This window comes from Erpetoichthys calabaricus, chromosome 1, assembly GCF_900747795.2.
Source record: "Erpetoichthys calabaricus chromosome 1, fErpCal1.3, whole genome shotgun sequence".
In the NCBI taxonomy this organism is placed as follows: Eukaryota; Metazoa; Chordata; class Cladistia; order Polypteriformes; family Polypteridae; genus Erpetoichthys; species Erpetoichthys calabaricus.
Window position 1 is genome coordinate 306,638,804 of NC_041394.2, and position 25,530 is coordinate 306,664,333.

Here is a 25,530-nt window from a genome sequence, read left to right on the forward strand (position 1 = left end):
CAGTTGCCATCAGAAATGCGATTCTCTATACTCTTTCTAGTTCTTGATTTTAATATTCCAATCTGATCCTTTCTTCTGGTTCACCAGTCTTCATTCATTTTATTTTGTCTATGCTTATATTTAATCCAAGTTTCACTGATTCCAATTCAAATACTCTCAACAGCTCTACTAATGCTATAATACTCACTGCCAGAACACTAATAATAAAATATTGTTTTTATTGTTACACCCCAACCTTCTGTTAAAAGTCAAAGAAGACAGCAGTGCACCCTGATCACAGTTGTGGACATTCTGATTACTCCAAGATGCTTTGCTAGTGGTTCTTTTTAGAATACTATGGAAATTTGTGAGAGCAAACCCATTATAAGGAACCTTGTTGAAGATGTGGTGAGAAGCCACTCAAGATGCATCTGAGCTTTGCTTCGTTCTAATCTACATTGTTTTGCATTCACTCCACATATTAAACTTATACTTTCATCAGAGATTTAGTCGACCACGTCTCTTAAAGGGAAGGTTTCTTTCAGGCGGGGTATTGTAAGGTTCTCTCTTCTCACCAATCTCCTCAAAAGCCTTCAAAAATAGCACAAAGGTACATGTCGAGAAACTGAGAAGATAAGCATGAGTAAATCTATCACCAAGAATTACCAAGAAATGGGGCCCATGTCTGTAGAACATGAAACCAAGAGTCTCTAGGGAAATGTATGAATGAACCTCACAGGTGGTGCAATGGTAGTGCTCCCTGTGTGGATAGTGCTTTGAGTACTGAGAAAAGTGCTATATAAATGTAATGAATTATTATTATTATTAAACACATAAGCTGTAAGTGAGCATTACTGTAGCCAGATTTCCAGCTAGCATCTGGATACTGTGTCACAGTGATATCAGCTTCTTCTTCATGTTTTCCATTTTCCATGTATTTTTCCATTTTCTAAAATTATATTAATGTGTTCAAGTAAGTTATCCACTTAAAATAATAATTAAAATAATGCAAGCACTAAAATTGAAGAAAACGTCATTTTTAAGTGATTAGTTGATAATTCATTGTGGGATGAGAATGGTCGTCCCAGCCAGGGAGGAGCACATGTTATTACCTGGACGAGAGGCCCGTGGGGAATGTTATACAGACAACTCTGTGCCCAGCTGGCATAAAATAATGCATGGACCAGCAGAAGCTGGAACTTGGGAGCGGTTCCATTCCCATGTGCTAGGTGGCAGTGGTCTGCGTATGAGAAGCCAGTTGAGACGACTGCAGGGGGGGCTAGGGAAATGGAGTCCGGAAGTGAGGCTCTGTCGGGGTCCCTTGGAATCAGCAGAGGGTGCTATTGGTGGAGAAGTACTCTACTTTGTCTATGGCCTGGGAGTGCTTCATAGAGGAGACAGAATGGCACTGGAAGCATTTCTGGGTCCTGCATAAAAGGAAGCCACATATGCTGCCACATATGGGAGAGTCAGGAGAGTGGAGGTGGAGAAGGAAGAAGAATTAGGAATTATTGAATAATTACTGCATATTTGCATCTTATTGTTGGGAGAGGATTGTGGAAAGTGCCTGGAAGGAGAATAAAAAGCTATTATTTTATTCTATTAACGTGTGCTGTATTATTGGTTCTATTGTTTGGGGCTTTCTGATGCCCTCATGTGGTTACATCATACATAAAGCAGAAGGAATTCTGAACTTTTTAAGTGATGTCTATATTTTGTAACACAGTATCCTGAATTAAGTATAAGTAGGAAATTTAGTACTGAAATTACACCTCTTAGCATTTCAGTATAAAGATTTCAAGAGTGTTTTAACATTTGAATACTGATGGTGGTAGCTGTGCATGCTTGTATGAACTTCGCTTAGATAAGCTGCTATAACACGGGTCCAAATTGGTCTAGTTAATCGTTGGCATTTGTTGGTATCTGTTTTTTTGCAGGCTGTAGTTGTATCAGGTGTACAGATCCTCCGTCAGCTGTCAGAAAAGTGTGGAAAGAACTTTCAGCAAATTGAAATGTTGAAGAATTGCCACAAGGGTGTCACAGATGAAGATTAATCAAGTTGCCTATTACATTCACTCCAGTTGACAATATTGAATGTGCCTGCAACAGAGTTCTGGAAAGCACAAACGTGACTATTGGACTAAGGCTGTTAATGCAGTTGACCTTGAAGAATGATGCTCAAGTAAACACTTTTTTTTCTGTATTAATTTTTATAAACATATTATGACCACTTTTCACTTACTTGAGCATGGGGAACACGCTATATAAATAAAAAGTATTATTATTGTTACTCAGACAGTCAGTCATTATCCAACCAGCTATATCCTAACACAGGGTCACGGGGGTCTGCTGGCGCCAATCTCAGCCAACACAGGTCGCAAGGCAGGAACAAATCCCTGGGCAAGGCACCATCCCACTGCATATTATTGTTACTGTCATATATAAAGAAACTGTTTCTAAATCTAGTGGTGTAAGTGTTAATCGTTTTGTATCATTTTTCAGACCGGATGAGGGAGTGAAATGACTGTACATGATGGGCAAAATGTTTAATAATACCGTTTCCCTGTCTGAAACAGTATGTGATATATACACATATGCTGAGGCAGTATGCCCTTAACAGAAAGGAGCTACAGTATGTGTCAGTGATAATCTGAGCTGACTTTACCTCCTTCTGGAGTGGCTTGCAGTGAGCTGATTAATTAAATGTTAATAATAGTGGTAGTAGTAGCTCTGCAGAGAAAATTCTTACTTACAGAGAAATTCTTACTTAAATGTCTCATTCAGAATGCAACATATCCCATTATTAATAGCTGTAAAATAAACTGAGATAACTGCCATAATGGACTGATACATAAATAGGTAATCACATTTTGGCACAACAAGTGAAAAAATCCTGGATAAGGACAAAAGGCAGAAACAAAGCACATTGATTAGACTCACTGGCATAAATATAAGTTTTTCAGACAAAGTTAATGTATTACATGTTCCTGTGAGCCTGGATCCTGCATCAGCAGAATGGGTGGCAAAGTAGCAACCAGCTGTGGATAGGGTGCCAGTTGATCAATGTTGTTGTGAATTATGAACGAAATATGTGAACTTCGAATTCAGCCTGCAACTGTGAGTTGAATAAGTGGATACAGAAAATGGATAAATGGAAGAATGGAACTCAGTATCCATTCGTTGTTTTACATTAGTCCTCTTCATCTGTGTCACTCGAAACCCCCTACAGAGAATATTTGATAAATTAAATCCAATAATCCGTTTCTAATTAATTATCACGTATGTCTATTGTTAATAAATAAGATGGTAGCGGTTTCAATTAAGAAAGGTTTATTTGTCCGCTAGCAGTTATTGCAGTAATTTATGTTAATTAAAAGCATTTCATAATTGTACTTATTTCTTTGCTTATTTACCAAGAACAGACAGTAATAAATATAGCTTGTTAAAATACATGCATCGCAAAGTCTAAAGGAAATAGATGACAATTATTTTTGTAATGAGTAGTACGATGTAAACATTCTATATAAAATAATAAATATGGCTTAATATATAAAACATAAATATAAAGAATTAAAAAAATATTGACTTACCTATTGTCTGTACAATGCCACAGACATTACGGAGACTACAATATGGAAATCCACTCGCATTAATCATTATTGTAGAATCTAGCTTGTGATAACTACTCCAAATTTAGTTGAATTTTACAAGAGCATAACTTACAGATTTGTCTTCAGAAAGACAAACTTAACATGATTTTATGTACTGTTGTGGAGATTTGACCAGCAGGCTTAACTCCAAAGTAGACAAGCATGAGAGGAGACATAAAATTTTTTCACCGATTAATATAATAGTTAGAAAATTTCCATAACTTTTGTTGAACCTAGCTTATGATAAATTATACTGTATTAAAAAAAGGCTTTCAGGCTGCATGGTGGTGCCGTGACTAGCACAGAAACCTCACAGTATTAGGAGTATGAATTCCAGGATGGTCACTGTGTGAGGAATAAAAGTATTTTCCCCATATCTGCATGACATTTTCTCTGGGGATTCTTCAAATATCTGTGGATTAGGATAAATGACAACTGAAAGTGGTCCGGCAACATAGTGTCTCATCCAGGGTTGTTCTAAAATCCTCTGACACTAAACCATATTAACCTCCTTAGCATAATGTTTAACCCCAGAAAAACGAGCAAAAAATATAGGATTTGTTTTCAACAAGATTACATGTAACGCAAACAAAACGGCAACATAAATACAGTATGAAAGATATGTTTAGTGCCCACCGCTGTACTGAGGAAGGTTTAGTACACATCTACTGCATGACATGTGTTCACCAACGCACAGTGCGACATCGCAATCCAGACAGTAAAAGCACATTTTTTGCATGTTTTTCTTATTATATTTTTTTGCTGCTTGTGCATGAGAGAGTAAATGTCAGTGCATGAGCCACATGATGGACACACCCCTTGTGTTATTGTATACTACCACAATGGAAGGCATAGTGACTTCCAAATTTCCCCCAACACGGACATTGATAGTTACTGTATTTTGAACAAAGCTTAGGGGGCTTACATCTTCCTTGTCTTTCTACATAATCACAATCGTTTCACATTTTTAACACGTGCCTACTTGTACAATGATTAACTTTCCCACGAGCAAAATCACCAGACATATCCCAGAGGATCAGTCATACAACACTATATTCATCAATTTTACTATTCGTGTAAATGTCTGATGACACATACCATCACTTGATTCAACAATAGTTTAGTTTCAGTTGAGCTGACCTTTAGTGTCAAAACACATACAGATATTCATGATTTTTTTAAAGTATGATGTTATTATATCCACTAGACGGCAGCAGAACACTGTCTTTAGCATTATTTGGGCTTAACGCTGTATTTTGAATTAGAATAGCTTAACAATGAGAAACACTTTGGCTTAACCATTTTTACACAGAATTCTAAGCCCAAGAGAGGCTCAGGGTAACCCAAGGAGGTTAAGAGGGTCAAGCAAGTAGATGGATGGGTAGTGTACTTTTAAAATAAACTTCAGTTATTGTGTTTGACCAAAAAGTAAGTGAGCTGTATCAGGCAATTTACAAAAAGACAAAGTAACCATTATCAGCTGCTGTTAAAAGGATCAGTTTCTAGATCATTATATCTTAATAAATGAAATCTAATAAAAATAATACTATAGCAATGTGAGATGGATGGATGGATGGATGGATGGATGGATGGATGGATGTGTTTTCTTTTTATGAAGAACTGGACAGCTAAAAGAGATGGGTGATGGTAAATCTTTGTTACGTTTTTTGGAATGGAAATGCTCTGGACTCTCATGTTCTCACATCAGCACTGCTCCAAACAAGCATAGTGAGCAGCAATAGGCCTAAAAAAATTGTTCAAAAAATCCAAAGACAATTTAAAATCTTGCATACTTTTTACACAACTATCAAGCAAGAGGTTTTGCAATATCACATCTTAAATACATTTGCACACTGAAACTAAAGTATAGTATTAGATAGATAGATAGATAGATAGATAGATAGATAGATAGATAGATAGATAGATAGATAGATAGATAGATAGATACTTTATTAATCCCAAGGGGAAATTCACACGTTTACTAAATTAATAATAATAATTTATTAAATTAAATAATTAAATTATTAAACATTGAAATGTTCAGCACATTTTAAATATTCTGAAATTTCAGGGATCTATGCTAATTTCCCAGTATATTTAAAATTTTTTAATTGATTTCATCTAAATATGATATGTAACATTATCTTCTAAATGACCCCAAAGTCTCTTAACATTTTACTGTATAAAACATGAAGCCGAATTGGAAAAGAATATATTGAAAAGAACACTGGAAATTAAGAAGTGGATTATAACATAACAATCCCTTGCATTGCACTGGAACACTTCTCACGCAATTTTTAATTACAATTTTACAAACAATAGTAGATTATTCATGTTATGATATGGTTCATAATGAATTTTTAAACAGCTTTTTGACATGTTTTACATCAATTTTTTTGCACAAGGAATCAAAATATAGTATTGTTTTAATAAGTTCTAAAAATTATTTTGTATTGTTTCTGCCCTATTGTATTTTGTTTAGCGACTCATTTTGTGTGTCCCATTGTTAGAATTCTTCTCCCATTGCTGGGGCACATGGCCTTAGAAACGGGAGCAGAAGTCACAGCTCTAACATTGTTGATGTCACAGTACAAAAGGACAACGGTAACATTCTTTCTTCCTCCAAGATTGTGGATTAATACAACCTTTTGTTAGTGATTTTCTTCTTAAAACTTTTCTTGTTAGTGATTCTTTTTCTGTGAAATTATGACTATAACTCTTGTACACATTTTGGTTTTGATGACTGTGTTTTGATCATTCTGGTTACAATCTTAGTTTGCCTGTTCTTCTGGTGCTACTTCTTCTAAACTGGCAGTGAACTACCTCTATCAGAATACTTAACTTGTGGAAACAAGTGCTTCCAGTTTTCCATATTGTATGCTCATTAATTTTCTACTTGTATCTTTGACTTTACGATTCACTTTTTATGAATATTTTCAAGTAGCAACTTTTATGATACCTTGAAGAATCTCAGAGGCCTGGATTAAGGCCCTACATAGCCTTCACTGTATCGGACTAAAAAGGTTTAATGTCCTTGGCCTGTAAGAGTAAGACGTGCTTTTCAGTTCAGGGATACAGCTGGTTGCTTTTCTCTGCCCACCTTCTTGTGCTGCTATGTATTTTTTGTAGCATGCTGAACAGAAGTGCACAAATACATGTGCAGGCAGTGTGGTGTAGTTGTTAAGGCTTTGGACTTCAAACCAAGAGGTTGTGGGTTCAAGTTCCACCACTGACACTGTGTGACCATGAGGATATCACTTGAGCGGCCTGTGCTCCAACCAGAAAACCAAAAGAAATGTAACCAATTGTATCATAAATGTTGAAAGCTGCCTCAGGTAAATGCCTCAGCCAAATAAGTAAATGTTCAATGTTAAAAACAAAAGTATCCAGAAATCATAGATAATTGAGAAAATTAATCTTAGCATATACAGCTGAAGACTCCCTGAGAAATTATTCTAAGTAAAGGCCACCTCCTCCAGTTGTTTCATGCATATCACTAATTTTTAAATAAAGCCTATTTAATGTTAATTTAAATTAAATTGCCTAAGGATACTATAATGATTCAGATAAAAATTAAGCGCCACATTCATTTTTAAGTATGACTTCATACTACAGATCACTAATAAAGATCAGGAAATTCAATGGCAGAATATTTAATCTGTCTGCTGGATATTATTAATTATCTAGTGCAGGTTGGTACTTTTTTGTGTTAATGAGTTGCACTAATTAGTTTATCATTTCTTAAAGCTTTCACTCCTGGCTTGAATTATGCAAGCCCAAAATTGATCAGATGAAAGCATATGAATATATTATGAACATTTTTATGCAACTTTATTGAAGTTGCCATATTAGATAAACTATAAGTGACAATACAGAGCTGTTACACCTAAACTAGAAGCAGGAGAACAGCAGAATATTAAAACATGTTTCTGCAACCAGCTGAAGGGCAAAAATGAGCAAGGAATTTTTTATTAGAGGAACACCATCATGGGAGCATGTCTTCAGTGATGCTCTCTAGGGTGTCTGTGTTAACTCCCCATTGTTCCCTATTTATATAAAAGGCTGGAGGAAAATCCGAGACAGCAAAACTCTCTGATGACACAAATCTTTGGAGTGTTTCAGACTGTAATGAAACAACTGCTACTCCTTAAATAGACTGGGATGCTATACGGTATGCGTGCTGAATTCCTTGCTACACATAATGCAGCTCTTTTTCTTATCCATGGACCACCACACTTGAGTGTTTACAAGTAATGGTAAAGCTAAAGTGAGATGTCTTGTGGCTTCATGCTGCTGACTTGATCGATGGTGGACTTATTTTCATTGATTGTTGTCAGATCAGTGTTCATCAATGACTACATTAGTTGAAAATGTTTTCGGTACGAAGATACTACATTTATTACATTGAGAGGCCTTCATGAATATTCCTTTTTCAAATTTGCTATTTAAGGTCTGTTACTATGACAAAGCAATTTTAATAATAATTCTTTCAACAGTTAAATTATGCCAGCAACTGACCAAACTAGAAAGACATAAAGCCTATTACTTTTTTTTCTGTTTGATTTTTCTTTTGTTATTATTTTCATTCCTGTAGCTTCCAGGATGGGCTCGCCTCCCTCCAGCTCTGTAACCAGAAAACCATTTCAGAAAATGGAAGGCTTAATTAGTGGTGTGAATCAAGTTAAGAGCAATATACTGTATATATAGTTTAGTTAATATTACCATTAATTTTGTTCTTTATACTTGTATTTTCCTTTGTGTCCATTATATAAATATTTCAACATAATTAGGTCCAATACGGGCTCATGTACTTAAATAGTTCTATAATTATAATATTTAGAAGACATTTTGATGATTGGGCATTAGGATTTGCAACTGTTAACAATGAAAATGGATTTTTCTAGCTTGTACAATATATTTGAATATGTATATACAGTATATGGTTGTAGCAATAAGTTTGCTGCTGATGCGATTGAGGAACAAGACTGTGAGAGGCAAGACATGCAAGCCAAGACAGTGCTCTTCGGGGAACCTTGAGGAAGACAAAGGAAAGTGGGCAGAGTCTGCATGCAGTGGGAGTTTAAAGGGAGATGGCACTTCTGAAGGAGTGATGTGTGAAGAAGGGTGAGACTTATCGGGTAAGACGCTAAGGAGTTTATCAGGCATTTCATGTGGCCAAAACAACAGGGCGGTTTAGCTTGTATGTGGAGTTGTTGCATTGTTGATTTGAAATGAAATGCCCAATTCGGGTTTCCTTAACTGCGGTGGGTTGGCACCCTGCCCGCGATTGGTTCCTGCCTTGTGCCCTGTGTTGGGTGGGATTGGCTCCGGCAGACACCCGTGACCCTGTGTTCGGATTCAGCGGGTTGGAACATGGATGGATGGATGGATTTCCTTAAGTTGGTGTGTGTCTGGTTACTGCCATCTGGTTGGTCATTATTCGTGCTTTACCAAATGCATTTTAACTAATCTACAGTATTTAACTTTGTTACTGTATGTATGCAGCAAATTAGCTACAACTCATGGCAGCAATGAAAGTAATTGTGATCAACATTATGGCCATGGCCATTGAGAAACATATACAAAAAGGAAACACCTTGGATCAAAAACAACAAAATAGCACGGGACTGTTTTCACAAAACTGACAATGAAAAATATTACCAAACTCAAAACAAACAGTTGGTATCTTGGCCAACTATCAAGAATCAGTGCTGCAATGCCATGCAACCTCTCAAGTATTCCTTACTCACTTGTTATCTCCAGATTCACTGTTACATTTTCAGCAAGTGTGATATAAACATGTCCAGGTATTAATATTCAGACCAATCTACTAAATCTCTTCTAGGTCAGAAGGAGCATTCAATGTCTCAGAACAACCAAGTCATACAGTTATTTAGCCAGTTTGTCTTAAAAGTCCTTCTGAGTTCCTGTTGTTTATAATGACTCGACAGCAGGACTGCTGTCCTTCTTGGCCTGCCTAAATCTGGTTCCCTCTTAGTCTTACCCCTACCCAGAGCCTCGCTAGTGACACTATTTCACATGTCAACCCTTTAACAATATAGCAAACCTCTAAAACGTAGTCATTTTGAGTACACTCGAACCTTAAACTAAAATATTACCTAAATGTTAACTGGATTTGAAGCTCAAGTTAAAGTTTATTTAGAAAATACTTTTCTGGCATAGTAGCTGTAAGGTACTATATACAGTAGATCTTGCCTTATCTGCTAACTTTGAATGCACCCTTTTTAAAAAATATACATACATATATATATATATATATATATATATATATATATATATATATATATATATATATATATATATATATATATATATATATATATAAATATATATTTACAGAAATTACCAAGCCATTTCATTTTATAACATATGAAATGTTAAAACGTGTATATTTCTATGGTAGTTCAGCAATATATTTTATTACAGATTTCACTTGTTTGAAATTATTTAAATATGAAAAGTCTTTTTAATGTGTAAAAATAATGCATTCCATTTTAAACCAATGATTATTAAAATTAGTCAGTGTTAAATAATTATACATCTAAATAGAGCAATAAATATTGTTCTCAGATTCTACAGATTTAGAGATAAGAATACATTAACTAGACATACACATTTTTCCAAGAACCACAAATGTAAACGAAAGTACGTCTGTTTAGTGACCAAAGTTAACCTGAATTAATTAGCTTATTAATTTCAAATAAGCAGTTCTGGGGCAACTTCTGAATATATCAGCCAGCATAAATCTAAGCTATGCAGCTTGGAGACAGGAGTACAGAGAGTTTGGAAAAAAATCTATCCAAAAACCTTTTTATCATTACCTTTACGAATCCATAAAACTATTCGGCTTTGTACATACCTAATACATGTATAGAGTTGTTTTGTTATACTTGTACCGTTTGTGAAAGTGTTCATTTGATATTTGGATTTCAGACTTCACACATTATACACTTCATGCCTAGATTTTGTCAATTATTACTAAAACATGTGTTTACATAGATTGTTGTAGACACGGAACACACATGAAATGTATGTATTCCAGATACTTCACTCCAAGATAAAACACTGAATACTGAGAACCTTCTTTGTGAATTGAACTGCGTCAGTGGGCAGAGGATGGGATAGCAGGCTGCTTGATGCTTGTGTTGATAGACACATTTACAGGACAAAAGATGCTGATGGAGAGGTGTAAACGGATTTAAGTTGGGCCGGGATTATGACTTTTTTTGTAGACTTTGGTAATTATAGAGTTAAGACATAGGTATCATTAATTACCAGTTATCAAATAAGATATAGGCATCATCAAGTACTATAAAACTTTGAAACAAAACAATAAAGTATTACAAAATAATCAAGAATTTTTGTACCATTTTACAATGTCCTTTGTAGTACAAGGGAGGTAAAGCATTATTAAATAGTAAGTATTTTTGTATCATTTTACAATGTCCAATGGAAGTTACTAGCACTGACTGACTTTGAAGTCAAATATTGTTGCCAAATTCCTGTCTCATTTCCCATTTTTTTAAAGTCACTTTACTCACTCTTCATCAACTTGTTCAAGTGAGGGTCATAGTGACAACATACCAAGATGGACAAACCAGGCTAACTTCTTTCCAAGTAACAATTGGGGACGTCTCAGGTACTCACAGGCCTATAGAGAAATGTTATCCCTTCATCCAGTGAGCCATGCCGTCATTTTTCTCCGGTGGGGGGCATACAGAACGCATTACGACTACATGCCCAAACTACACTTGTTTTTAACATTTTTTAGAATATTCTACGTTTTTACATTATTCTTTTTCTTTGTAGAATTCCTCTCATCTTTCTTCTGTTGCATTATACACTTGGGGTCATTGTCTTATCAATCACAAGTTCTACTTTTCTCATACTAAAACAACTAATAATATCTTTTTTAAAAAGATTAAATTAGAACTTTTCCATATCATCTTTGATCACATTTACAGTTGTCCTATAGTTTTGCGTCACAGTAATATTAATTATAGACCCTGATGACATCATCATGTGTGTTTCACTGGATTATATTTAAGAATCCTATCTAATCTTTTGCCTGTTTTTCCAAAATAGCTACAAAGACTTATTAGTGAAAAGGAAGATGATGATGATACAAATGATACAAATTGTACAGTATTATTCTAGTCCATTTTAATTCATAGTTTCAATGGATTACAACATAAAGACACTGTCTTGTATATATATACATATATACCTGTGGTTTGCATTCAGCCTCTTTTTAGCTGTCACCAGAAAGGCAGCATCAAAATGAAACCTGTCAAAATTTAAAATAAAAATCTTAATTCCTTTTTGTAAAACAAGACTATTTTAAACTATGAGCTTCTAGTAACCATGCCAGGAGCAAAAGAAAACACATTCATAAGTTCCGTATATACAGTATGATCTGGGCAATATTTCATTTAAAAACACTGTAAATTTTAAAAACAGCTAAATTGCACCTGACATAACTGATAGACAACTGGAATAACTTTTGGATGAAGTAAGGGATGAAGTAAAGGATATCATTAGAGAAGATATGGAAATGACTTTCCCAATCTGTAAAAAGAAAGATGAAGGCTGAGTGGTTGTGTAATAAGGCATTAAAAATACCCTAGGAGAAAAGAAAATCTTTCATGCTACTGAGTTTTAAAGACATACAGAAAGAGAAAAAGATTTCTAAACCAGAGTTGTAAAAAAAATTTTGAAGGAATAATCAAACCAGGAGAAAAGGGAATTAACTCAAGAAAATGGAAATGAAGAACAATGCAAGCAAATTAAATATTGAAGAAACATAGCGTAAAGAATAGACTGAAAATTCTGCTTGTACAATACTTTAAGTAAAATTCAAGTTAATAAGAACCCAAAGCATAAAAAACTGGAGTTCAGCAGGCACTGAAAAACCAAGCCGGCAGTAAAGGAATACAGATAGAGAACAGTTTATTTAGAATTACAGAATTAGTTTTGTCTTTTTGGAAAGATTGTAGTTATTTACAAATATTAATGTGAGAACTGTTCTGATGTCTTTTACATGTATGCTAATGAATCAGGTTAAACTGAATGGAAACTGTCCAGGTCTGGTTCTTGCCTTGCGGCAGGTGTTGCAAGAACAGGCACCGGCACACTGAACTGAAGTGGCTTTGAGAAAATTGTGCAATTGATGATAATACGGTAGTAAATTATAATATGTTAGTTACAAAAGGCAAAACAGTTATATGTCGTAAGGGCTAAAATTTATTTTTACTAAATCATTTGTGCCATAAGCTTAAAATTTGGTTCATGAACTACCTATTTGTTGTTCACATACATGTCTGAAAAAAACTTCATACTTTACCTTATATGCTACAGTGGCCTTTTGGTAAAGTATTCAAATCAATCTAGTGACAATACTCACTGTAACCCAAAACCTTGCTGATGGATAGATATTAACAGGTTTTATTTTTAGGCTCCTGTCATTTTAGAATTATTGCTACAATACTGTGCCAAATGTGTTTCTTTTCTGTGAACAATAAAACATAGTCCTTTGGTAGTGGTGATTCCTGGCAAAAATAGTATAAGCAAATGCTTAGGAAGGCAAATGAGCAGCAGTTCACAAATGTCTCCATGTCCTGTCTAGCACATCCCCATCTCCCTGATCTACTTGATCACATTTAAACTGCAGCTGGGCACCTATTTTGTTGTTCTGCACTCCTCATCCCACTACTGTTACTGTCTTCTAATCAGAACACAAGCCAATGAAAGGACGTCCAACAACATGAATTCATGGGCCCTTGTTTTCTTTTAACATATACAAGCATATGGAATAGTAACCCTGTAAGTATTAGTGAAAAGACTGTCATTTTGCCTGATTTCCATAAAACAGATAAATCAATAAATTAAATAAATAATAAAAAGACTACGTTTGTAGCAAGTTAAGTCTGATTAGTCTTTAGCCGGACTTCACCACTGATTAATGAGGCAGGGACAGGCAAACCCTCAATGATGAGGCCTAGGTGATGTATCAGTTATATTATGCCATGCAGGACAGTCTGACACACGCGACGGAGAGCTTCCACAGGAGCTAAAGCACTTACCTGATTTGTCACCTAAAAATGACATCCCTTAGGATGCTGCTAGTCATTCATGAAAGGCATCTCATGGAAATTTAAAACCCGTGGAATTCTGTTAGAATTGTCACACTTCTGTTCACAGCAGCAGAAGCAGAAATATCTTTTTCAGCTTAAGCTCATTAAGATCTATCTGAGGTCCACCATGACATTGGATCACCTCAGTGCTTTTGCTGACATTAGTATCGATCATGTGGTTGTGGGACTAATATCATATTATGAGGTCATATAACTTGGCATTGTGAAGGACAAAGAAAGTCACATTTTAGTCTTGAGTTTTACATGTTATAAGTAATGGTTCAATATATTTATTGCAGTTAATAATCTTGTGTGTGCAATATTTTGTTTGTATTATTATTAATTTTATTTATTTTAACACTAAATACAGGGACTGGTATTAGCTAAACTATATTACTGCACTTTGCAATTGTTTGTGTTCTGGAATAATTTGTCACAGCAAACACAGTGTTCCAGACTTCACAAGTCCAGTCTGTGTCCATGAAAGGTGCAGGGTGGGGTGGCCTCATGTGATCTTGCCTTGAACAACAAATGACCCAGGTCTGCCACTGCCTATCAGTAACACATAAATTCTATAATTTCCCCATAAATGTAAATAAAATAAAGACAAGCTCTACAGTTCCTTTGTCAAATAAAACAACACCCTTTGTATCTTTGTTTTTGCTTGTTATGTATGGTACTTTGACTTTGTCCCTGTCAACTCTCCAAAACCAGGAAAAATGCTATGAAAAAGTAAAACATTAACAAACAAGATCAGGAAAACATATTCACCTGTATGCTTAAAATATTGTAACACTTTTGTGGAAGTTAAAAAAAAAACCTTATAATAATGTATTACTTTGCATTAACTGTTATTTTACTCTACATTACGTGAGTTTGGTAAAATGTTCCTTCTGTGACAAAACAGAAAGACTGCCTTTGCATAAAATGATGACACTGTCAACAGAAGGGATGTCTCTACTGTAAGGGACTATTAAACAGGATATCAGTTTTATGTGGGATCAGCATTCAGCTATTTTATCCTTCTGAGAAGTCAAATAGGGTTAAGTGTATCACTCCAAATTCTAGATTTAAAAATGAGCTTCATTAGGAAGTGGCAAAGTGAAATGCTCCCACCCCTTTCTGCAAGTATTTTCTCTAATTTATTAGTATTTCTAAATTTCCTCTATTTTATAATTAATTCTTCTTCTTTTAGCTCTTCTATGTGGGGTCAATATGCTTGACCAATTTTCCCCAAACAGTTTAGTCTTACACCTTCTTGCCAGTAAAGCCCTTTCTTTCAGATCTTCTTTTACTTTATCCATCCACCTCTGCTTTGGCCTCCCTTGCTTTCTCTTCCCCTGTACTTCCATTCCCATCACTCTTTTGACCACATATTCATTGTCTCTCTTCATCTCCTCCTCCTCACCACTTCAACTTACTTTCCTGTACTTTCTTAGATATCTCTTCCACTTTTGTTGTACCATTAACTGTCTTATTTCTTATTCTATCCTTTTTTGTAACTCTACATATCCATCTCAACATTCTTATTTTTGCCACATCTAACTTCTTATGTGCTCCCTTTACTGCCCATGTTTCAGCTCCATACATCATTGCTGGTCTTATCACTGTCTTAAAACTTTTACCTTTAACCTTTGCCTTAAATCTTCAATCACACATAACTCCTTCTTCCATTGTTCCATCCACACTGCACTCTTTGGGTTATCTCTGCATCTTATTTTCCACCGCAAGCTACCACTGATCCAAGATATTTGAATGTATCGACTCTTTTCAATAGTTGTTCTGATTTTTTTATCCATCTGATGTGGCCTGTTTCTCTCCCATACTTTTGAAATAGCTGTAACAACAGATTAGGCAACAGTGGGAATTTCTAAATCAGGTATATGCATATTGTAATCATTTTAGTTAGCCAATAAAAGGTGTCATTTTGCTTGACTCCTCATTGCTTCCATAATGGCTAAAATGGTACAACACCCTACTACTAAAGATTAGCTCAGTAAGTATCGGAAGCTACTAATATATTTTGTTAAATTAGGAATCTAGTTGAAAGAATCATTTATTTGAACTGAAAACTTATCTAAACTTCATCTTGCATGAAAACATCCATCCATCCATCCATTGTCTCCCGCTTATCCGAGGTCAGGTCGCGGGGGCAGCAGCTTGAGCAGAGATGCCCAGACTTCCCTCTCCCCGGCCACTTCTTCTAGCTCTTCCGGGAGAATCCCAAGGCGTTCCCAGGCCAGTCGAGAGACATAGTCCCTCCAGCGTGTCCTGAGTCTTCCCCGGGGCCTCCTCCCGGTTAGACGTGCCCGGAACACCTCACCAGGGAGGCGTCCAGGAGGCATCCTGATCAGATGCCCGAGGAACCTCATCTGACTCCTCTCGATGCGGAGGAGCAGTGGCTCTACTCTGAGCCCCTCCCGGATGACTGAGCTTCTCACCCTATCTTTAAGGGAAAGCCCAGACACCCTGCGGAGGAAACTCATTTCAGACGCTTGTATTCGCGATCTCGTTCTTTCGGTCACTACCCATAGCTCATGACCATAGGTGAGGGTAGGAACATAGATCGACTGGTAAAGTGAGAGCTTCGCCTTGCGGCTCAGCTCCTTTTTCACCACGACAGACCGATGCAGAGCCCGCATTACTGCGGATGTCGCACCGATCCGCCTGTCGATCTCATGCTCCATTCTTCCCTCACTCATGAACAAGACCCCGAGATACTTGAACTCCTCCACTTGGGGCAGGATCTCGCTACCAACCCTGAGAGGGCACTCCACACTTTTCCAGCTGAGGACCATGGTCTCGGATTTGGAGGTGCTGATTCTCATCCCAGCCGCTTCACACTCGGCTGCGAACCGATCCAGAGAGAGCTGAAGATCACGGCCTGATGAAGCAAACAGGACAACATCATCTGCAAAAAGCAGTGACCCAATCCTGAGCCCACCAAACCGGACCCCCTCAACGCCCCGGCTGCACCTAGAAATTCTGTCCATAAAAGATATGAACAGAATCGGTGACAAAGGGCAGCCCTGGCAGAGTCCAACTCTCACTGGAAACGGGTTCGACTTACTGCCGGCAATGCGGACCAAGCTCTGGCACCGATCGTACAGGGACCGAACAGCCCTTATCAGGGGGGCCGGTACCCCATACTCTCGGAGTACCCCCCACAGGATTCCCCGAGGGACACGGTCGAATGCCTTTTCCAAGTCCACAAAACACATGTAGACTGGTTGGGCAAACTCCCATGCACCCTCCAGGACCCTGCTAAGGGTATAGAGCTGGTCCACTGTTCCGCGACCAGGACGAAAACCACACTGTTCCTCCTGAATCCGAGGCTTGACTATCCGACGGACCCTCCTCTCCAGGACCCCTGAATAGACTTTTCCAGGGAGGCTGAGGAGTGTGATCCCTCTGTAGTTGGAATACACCCTCCGATCCCCCTTCTTAAAGAGGGGGACCACCACCCCGGTCTGCCAATCCAATCCGGATTGGCAGACCGGGGGTGCATGAAAACAAATCCCGTCAAATGTTTCCTGTGTTGTTTTACACTTTCTTTTTATACAATAGCAAAAAATATTTTTTGATAATAAATGTGCAATATGATGGATCACCCTAGGTCATAGAAAAATAGCACTGTGAGCTGAGCATTGAAATACATATATGTTGTCATACGTAGCACTTCTTTCACAAGAATCATTTTATAATCCTCCTGTGCCACCTACTATCCTTCATTCCAGGAGTAACATGAAAATATTCCAAAGTGTGCTTATATTCTGATGTAAAACATAAAATATTGGAATATAACAATTATTAGTTTCAAACGTTGACTGACCTAGGCCATTAGAATCTGGGAGTAAAAATCTTCCTGTGATTTGGTAAAATTTTGTTAGTATTTTAAAAAAAAACTGAGCACAGTTATACCACTTTGTAAATTTTGTATATATTTTTACATCAAATGCCATATTTTTTAGTTTTTTCTGCATATTCATTTTTGTTAAACTCTGACTGTAACTGTAAATACTGTATTATACGTAACACCACGTTACAAGGATAAATTGAATAGAAAATATTGCAAAAGTATAGAACTTTTTAGATTTACACACTTTCTTTATTTATGGAGTGTTTTGCAGTTCAAATTGCTATTATGATAATGCCAAGTTCAAATTTAATGAAACTCAATCATTACAATATTTTTCACCATACTAATTAAAAACATTTCTGTATATAAAAGAGCTGTTTTTCTAGCATATATGTGACTGTTTTTAACCAAATTGCAGTTATATCAATGTTTTAAGACACATAAATATCAGAAATAGCAAACAGTATCTGCTTAATGGTATTCGTTAATTATGTACTATATATTTGCTATCCATTGCACTCTATAATTATTAATGAGCATATACTGTACTATATCAACTCTGGAACTTATCAGTCCAAATAACATTATACTATTGATGGTCACAGATTATGTGCCAAAAATGGACAAAGTTAGATGATTAGAGGGAGTGCAATAGGTGAATTACTGACTAATATTTTTTATAGCCATTAAGACATTAGGGATGCAATTCGATAAGAGACTATTTCAACAAAATACAACTAAAAAGTGTGTGAAAAAGAAAAAAACAATATATATAGTATGTGGAACTTTCATCCATCCATCCATCCATTATCCAACCCGCTGAATCCGAACACAGGGTCACGGGGGTCTGCCGGAGCCAAGCCCAGCCAACACAGGGCACAAGGCAGGGAACCAATCCCGGGCAGGGTGCCAACCCACCGCAGGACACACACAAACACGCCCACACACCAAGCACACACTAGGGCCAATTTAGAAATGTGGAACTTTCAGAAACATATATTGCGAATGCTGTAGAATTTGGTCTGCTTATTGGTCTTGTTATTAATAGCAAAGTCCTGTTTGAAAATACTGGTATTCCTACCACTAACTTCATTTTTTACCTCTTGTATTTATATTTTAAATGGGTTTAATAATAGAGTTAAACAGAATAATGTTTTCCTCATATTAAAAGAAATATAGGGTATAGATAGGGTTTTTTTTTTTTTAGGACTGCAAAGGCTGCAGGTTTCCCTGCCGGTTAGTCTGTTTCTAATGTAACATACATTTTTGGAGCTTAACTTTAGTTATTCTTTTACTTTAAAATAATTGTTAACTGCTTATTTTAGCCTTATATAACTGGCCAGTTACAATGAGAGATAAATGACAAAGGACCAACAGCTCTTTGGCTAACTTGGTCACATTTACACATGCATATGTTCATCAATAAGATCTATTTCAATATAATTTCTGGAAAGAAATGGGAGTATAAAATGAAGTCCTGATAATAACTAATCTTCTCTGGTCTACAAAGCATTTGCACAATGTTCTCAGAGAAGGATCACTAACAAACTACAGAATTGAATAGTAAGTTGTCTTAAAAGTAAGAATTATTTTCTAATCAATTGTTAGTTTAGAGGGAGAACATGTAGTCACTGTGGCCATTAAAAAGTGAGATTAAGAACCCTTGCTTTAGAGAAACAATATCTATTCAGTTAGTTATATCTTGTGTGTTAATTGTCAATTGTTAAAGTGGTGCAATACTAGAAGTATATCAAGAAAAAATTTAGTAAGTATGTAATCCCAGGAGGTCAGCTTCCAAATCTAGCCAAAAATTAAACCATGCTTAACTAATACTGTATATGGCTTGTCCTAGCATAGTTTGATGTTTATAAACAGTGTTACTTATTCGAGTATATGATTGCCCATGAAATGTAAGATGTTGTGGTAAATGCAATGATGGTATGCTTTCAGAGTAAAAAACAATTATTTCTTAAACAAATAACAGAAATAAAGTACATTAATACATCATAGATATTCATTGTAAATTATACCTTGTGGTTTTATTATGCAACAACAAACAAGGCAATACCCAATAAATAGTGCAATGTAGTCAAAAACATATACCAAATAAATAATTCCTTAACATCCAGTGCTAATCTATAGGAGTTGACATCAATCCTTTGATAAATAAATAAATCTGTTGAAGGTAAAATGAAGGTTAAAAATAGTTAAATTTGGGATGTTTTTCTTTCCATTCTGCCGTAAGTGCTAAATGCCTCTCTTTCCCTCCTGCCTCACCTGCCTACTCATCAGGTCTCCTCAGCGGCTGAAACACCAGCAATGTGATCCACCTTTAAAATAGCCTGCATCCCAGCCACCTCAGTCATAAGCACTGGGACACCCAAGCCTGAAATCATCATTCTACCACTCCCTGTCTGGTACCCATAGAATGATTCCTCAAAGCCCTTCCTCCTCCCTGAATGTTAACTAGAAGCAACCCTAACTACAGTACTGCTCATGCTGGTTGCTTTTATTATATTAGCAGTAACGGTGCACTGCATGATAACGTGCAGTGAATACACTTGACTTTAGCATTCATAGTTTTCATACTGTTTCTCTGTACGTTTAGCATTCGTTTGCTCAGAGGTTGATGCGCTTGCTGTTTCCTGAGCAGCTCCACCCTAGAAGCCCGCTTCTTCTCTTCTTTCGTCAGCATCTTTTCGCGTTAAAACTGATTAAGTCAGTGTTTGTGTTGCAATCACTTAGTAAGTTTTCTTTAACTTTTCACTTAAGCTGGCACTTAAGTCTTTAATCTGCCTCAAGAATGATTTAAGATATGAAGAGGTAGGGGAAGTGACAGCGAACGTTTGTAAGGTTTGAGAATAGTGCCCGTATGCATGTGCCGCGCGGCCGCCCTGCTGGCCGCTACTGAGAGTTGATTCTACAATAAAATAAAATAAAAATAAAAAGAGGAATAACCTTAGAGGTCAGTCATCAACCCAAAAGCGGACAGTAGTCATCGCATGTACCAAATTTCAGGTCAATAGTTCAAACAATTTGCGAGCTACAGGCAATTTAAAATCCTGGACAGTTTAACGAACAGCCACAGTAGCGTATTATCCATCCATCCATCCATTATCCAACCCACTATATCCTAACTACAGGGTCACGGGGGTCTGCTGGAGCCAATCCCAGCCAACACAGGGCGCAAGGCAGGAACCAATCCTGGGCAGGGTGCCAACCCACCGCAGGACACACACAAACACACCCACACACCAAGCACACATTAGGGACAATTTAGGATCGCCAATCCACCTAACCTGCATGTTTTTGGACTGTGGGAGGAAACCGGAGCGCCCGGAGGAAACCCACACAGACACGGGGAGAACATGCAAACTCCACACAGGGAGGACCTGGGAAGCGAACCCGGGTCTCCTAACTGCGAGGCAGCAGCGCTACCCACTGTGCCACCATGCCGCCCGGTAGCATATTATACATAAAGATATTGCTAATTGGAAGTTTTTCAGAGAAGAACTAATAGGTTACAACCTACAAATGTTCTGCAGCAATTAAAGTAATTTAAGCCTTGCAGTTGAAGCAAACAATTTGCACAGGTGTCTCAACTTCTGTTGATTCCTTAAACAACCCTCTGTCTGTCTTAAAGCAGTGTTGGAACAGATTGTGTTACTACACCCTCTGAAGTACTACTTGGACAATATTACATTGTAGAAAATTGAAAATTCCAGTGATAATGGCAAGAAAACTTCAATTAACAAATGAAATTACACAAAGCTTTATTACCCTTAGAAATGTAGGCCTTTCATTTATAGAAATTACAAAAAAAATCAAAGTGTCAGTGGATATGGTGTCCTACACAATCCAAAGGCAATTGAAAACTGAAAGAAACTCTGATAGGAAGAGATCTGGCAGACCCAAAGTCACACACCAATCAGAAGACAAGTTTACGAGGGTGACCAGCTTTAGTGATAGGGACCTCATAGCACAAAAGCTTCAAGCACAGCTTAACAGAGGTCTAAAAAAAGCAAGTCTTACTTTCTACTGTGAAGAAGAGACTTTGTGCTGCAGGTTTGAGAGGGTGAGGTGCAGTAAGAAAGTCATTCCTTAAAGGACAAAACAGGGCCTTGAAATAATGGCTGTAGACAACTGCAGACTGGTAAAAAGTTTTATGGATTGATGAATCAAAATCTGAAATCTTCGGTTCATTACGCTGGTTGTTTATATGCCATCGAGTTGGTGAAAGGATGTTAAACATGGAGGAGGAATTGTGATGGTCTACAGTTCTTTTGCTGGGGCAGAGTTGGTGACTTCATTACAGAGTAACTGGCAATATGAATCAAAAGGGTTAACACAATTTAGCTGTTATATCAGCAAAAGGTGGCTACCTTGAAGAATCAAAAATTTGAATAGAATTTTGTACACTTATTTTTTTTTATTTGCCATTGGTTTTTTTTTTTTTGTTCTTTATTTCGCCTTATACAATTTCTTGTATTAGGAATTTGTTAGTTTGCGCATACCCCTTGGTGTCAGAGTGCAGGGTCAGCCATTGCACAGTGCCCCTGGAGCAATTACAGGTTAAGGGTCTTGCTCAAGGGCCCAGCAGAGTAGGATCTCCTTTGGCACTGACAGGGATTCAAACCGGCAACCTTCTGGACACCAGCACAGATCCTTAGCCTCAGAGCCACCACTCCGTTGTTGTATGCATTGATCTTTGTTGTATGCATTGATTTCATGAAACATTAAAATATTAAACTATGTGCATTTCCGTAAAAACTGGAAGAACGGAAGTGTTCTAAAATTTTTGACCTGTGGTGTATATATTTATTAGGTACATCTGTTTAACTGCTTGTTAAAGCAAATATTTGATCAGCCAATCAAGTGGCAGCAACTCAATGCATTTTGGCATATAGACATTGTCAAGATGACTTTCTGAAGTTCAAACCGAACATCGGAAAGGGAAGAAAGGTGATTTAAGTGACTTTGAATGTGGCATGGTTGTTAGTGTCAGACAGGCTGGTCTGAGAATTTCAGAAATTGCTGATCTACTGAACAACAAGGCCTTGTTGATGCCAGAGGTCAGACAAGAATGGCCAGACTGGTTTGAGCTGATAGAATGGCAACAGTTTCTAAAAATAACCTCTTGTTACAACCGAGGTATGCAGAAGAGCATCTCTGAATGCACAAAACGTCGACCTTGAAGAAAATGGGCTACAGCAGCAGGAAACCACACCAGGTATCACTTCTGTCAGGTAAGAACAGGCAACTGAGGCTACAATTTGCAATGGCTCACCAAAACTGGACAATAGAAAATTGGAAAAAATGTTGTCTGGTCTGATGAGTCTTGATTTCCACTGCGACATTCAGATAGTAGGGTCAGGATTTGGTGTCAACAACAGGAAAGCAAGGATCAATCCTGCATTGCATTAATGGTTCGGGCTGGTGGTGGTGTAGTAATGGTGTGTGGGATATTTTTTTGGCCCACTTTGGACCCCTTAGTACCAATTGAGCATCGTTTAAATGCCACACCTTACCTGATTATTGTTACTGACCATGTCCATCTCTTTATGACCAAAGTGTACCCATCTTCTGATGGCTACTTCCAGCAGGATAACACACCATGTCACAAAGCTCAGATCATCTCAAACTGGTTTCTTGAACATGACAATGGTTCACTGTACTCAAATGACCTCCACAGACACCAGATCTCAATCCAATAGAGCACCTTTGGGATGTGATGGAATGTGAGATTCACATCATGAATGTGAAACCAACAAATCTATAGCAACTGCGTGATGCTATCATGTCAAAATGGACCAAGATCCCTGAGGAATATTTCCAGCACCTCGTTGAATCTATGCCACAAATAATTATGGCAGTCTTGAGGGCAAAAGGGGGTCCAACCAAGTACTAGCAAGGTGTTCCTAATAAAGTGACTGGTGAGTACGTATATATATCCCCATCTTAAGAATAAGTGTCTATATCTCTGTCCAGTTGCTAAGTCTCTATTATTCTAAAAGATGGGCTATCACTGACATTTTTAGTAATAAAATCCATTGCATTTGTCATTTCAACAGGTGGTACATCACTAACATCCATCCATCCATCCATTTTACAACCCGCTGAATCTGAACACAGGGTCACGGGGGTCTGCTGGAGCCAATCCCAGCCAACAAAGGGCACAAGGCAGGAACCAATCCCAGGCAGGGTGCCAACCCACCGCAGGACACACACAAACACACCCAGCATACACTAGGGCCAATTTAGAATCGACAATCCACATAACCTGCATGTCTTTGGACTGTGGGAGGAAACTCACACGGACACAGGGAGAACATGCAAACTCCACGCAGGGAGGACCCGGGAAGTGAACCCGGATCTCCTAACTGCGAGGCAGCAGCGCTACCACTGCGCCACCCCATCACTAACATTAACACTGCTTTTATAAATGCCATATTAAATGGTATATTACACAAAAGTAATACATCAATATTGTAATAAAACCTAAATAATATTAATATTTATACTGCCTATTATTGACATTGTGACATAACATGTTAATGCATTGAAATTCCGGATATTATTTTTATTAATATTATCATTATTCAACAGAAAGAATTAATTACTATATAAGCCCAAACGTTTGTCAATTGCCATTGAGAATTGGTTCTTGCTGTAGACCTGTTGCTGTTCTAGATCTATGCAACCCTAAGCTGGTAAAGGTAGGTGCAGACGATTAATGAAATAATATTCTGTCAAATAATTAATATATGAAAAGGCATTACAAACCCTTTCTAACTAACTCTAACTTGTACTCCAATCTGGCCTACTTGGCTTCCTGTACCAGTTCCAAAAATGGCCCCATCGCATGTTTAATGCATTAGCAGTCTTTCTCTATAGAATATAGAGTATGCCATATTTAATTTACATATCTTTAAATGATATAACACAGTATCCTCAGAAGGTAGGTTTTATTAAATGAAAGGATTGGCCAAAAGCTAAATATTATAAAAGTAATCTATATTACAGTGCATTTATTTTCAAATTGTGTACATCAGAACTCTTAATATACATGTGGATGTAATATAAACTGTAAGTAAGGCTTTGTAATACCAATGAAAATGACTAAAGACCATATTTATCAAATGATGTTGAAAAACACTTTTCTAAGATTATTATTAAAATATCACAGATCTTGGAAAAAATGAAAAAAAAGATTTTATTTTGCTCTGCAGATACTACTGCCAATATGTAAATAGGAAGCATCTTGATTCTTATCAAGAATTTCCACAACTCTGCATTGCGGAAAAGTGTAGGTTAATGGTAAGGCTTATAAACCACAAGGCTAACAGTTCTATCATTACGTTTGACTCACTTTGTGACCTTGAATCTGAAGAGCTGAAATCAGTTGCTCAATAGTTGTGTACAAAACTTGTAATACAGCATACAGGTAGGCTGGTGTTTACTATAGAAAGGTACTACATAAAATAATAATGTGTGTACCACAGCCTGTGCTGAACCAGAGAGGACACTGAAATACTAAGACTTACTGAGACCCAAGCTCTGAAAAAAATATATTTGATCACCCAGATTGTGATGGCTATTTCATCAAGTCACAAAACAGTAGTAAAAATTAAGAAATGCTCATACTATAAATCAAACAAGACCACCAGTAAGAACAGTTGGATATTACATATACACTTAATGTTACATATTCTAGTAATAAAACATATTATATCGTACTGTTTGGATGAAATCCAGAACTGAGAAAATAGTAATTCATGTGCAAATGATTAACCTTTGTAGGGAAGAAGAATGAAATGACTAATATTAATTAATGAATTATCAGTTTGGATTTGGCAATGCGAAAAAATTATGAGACATCTTAGTACAG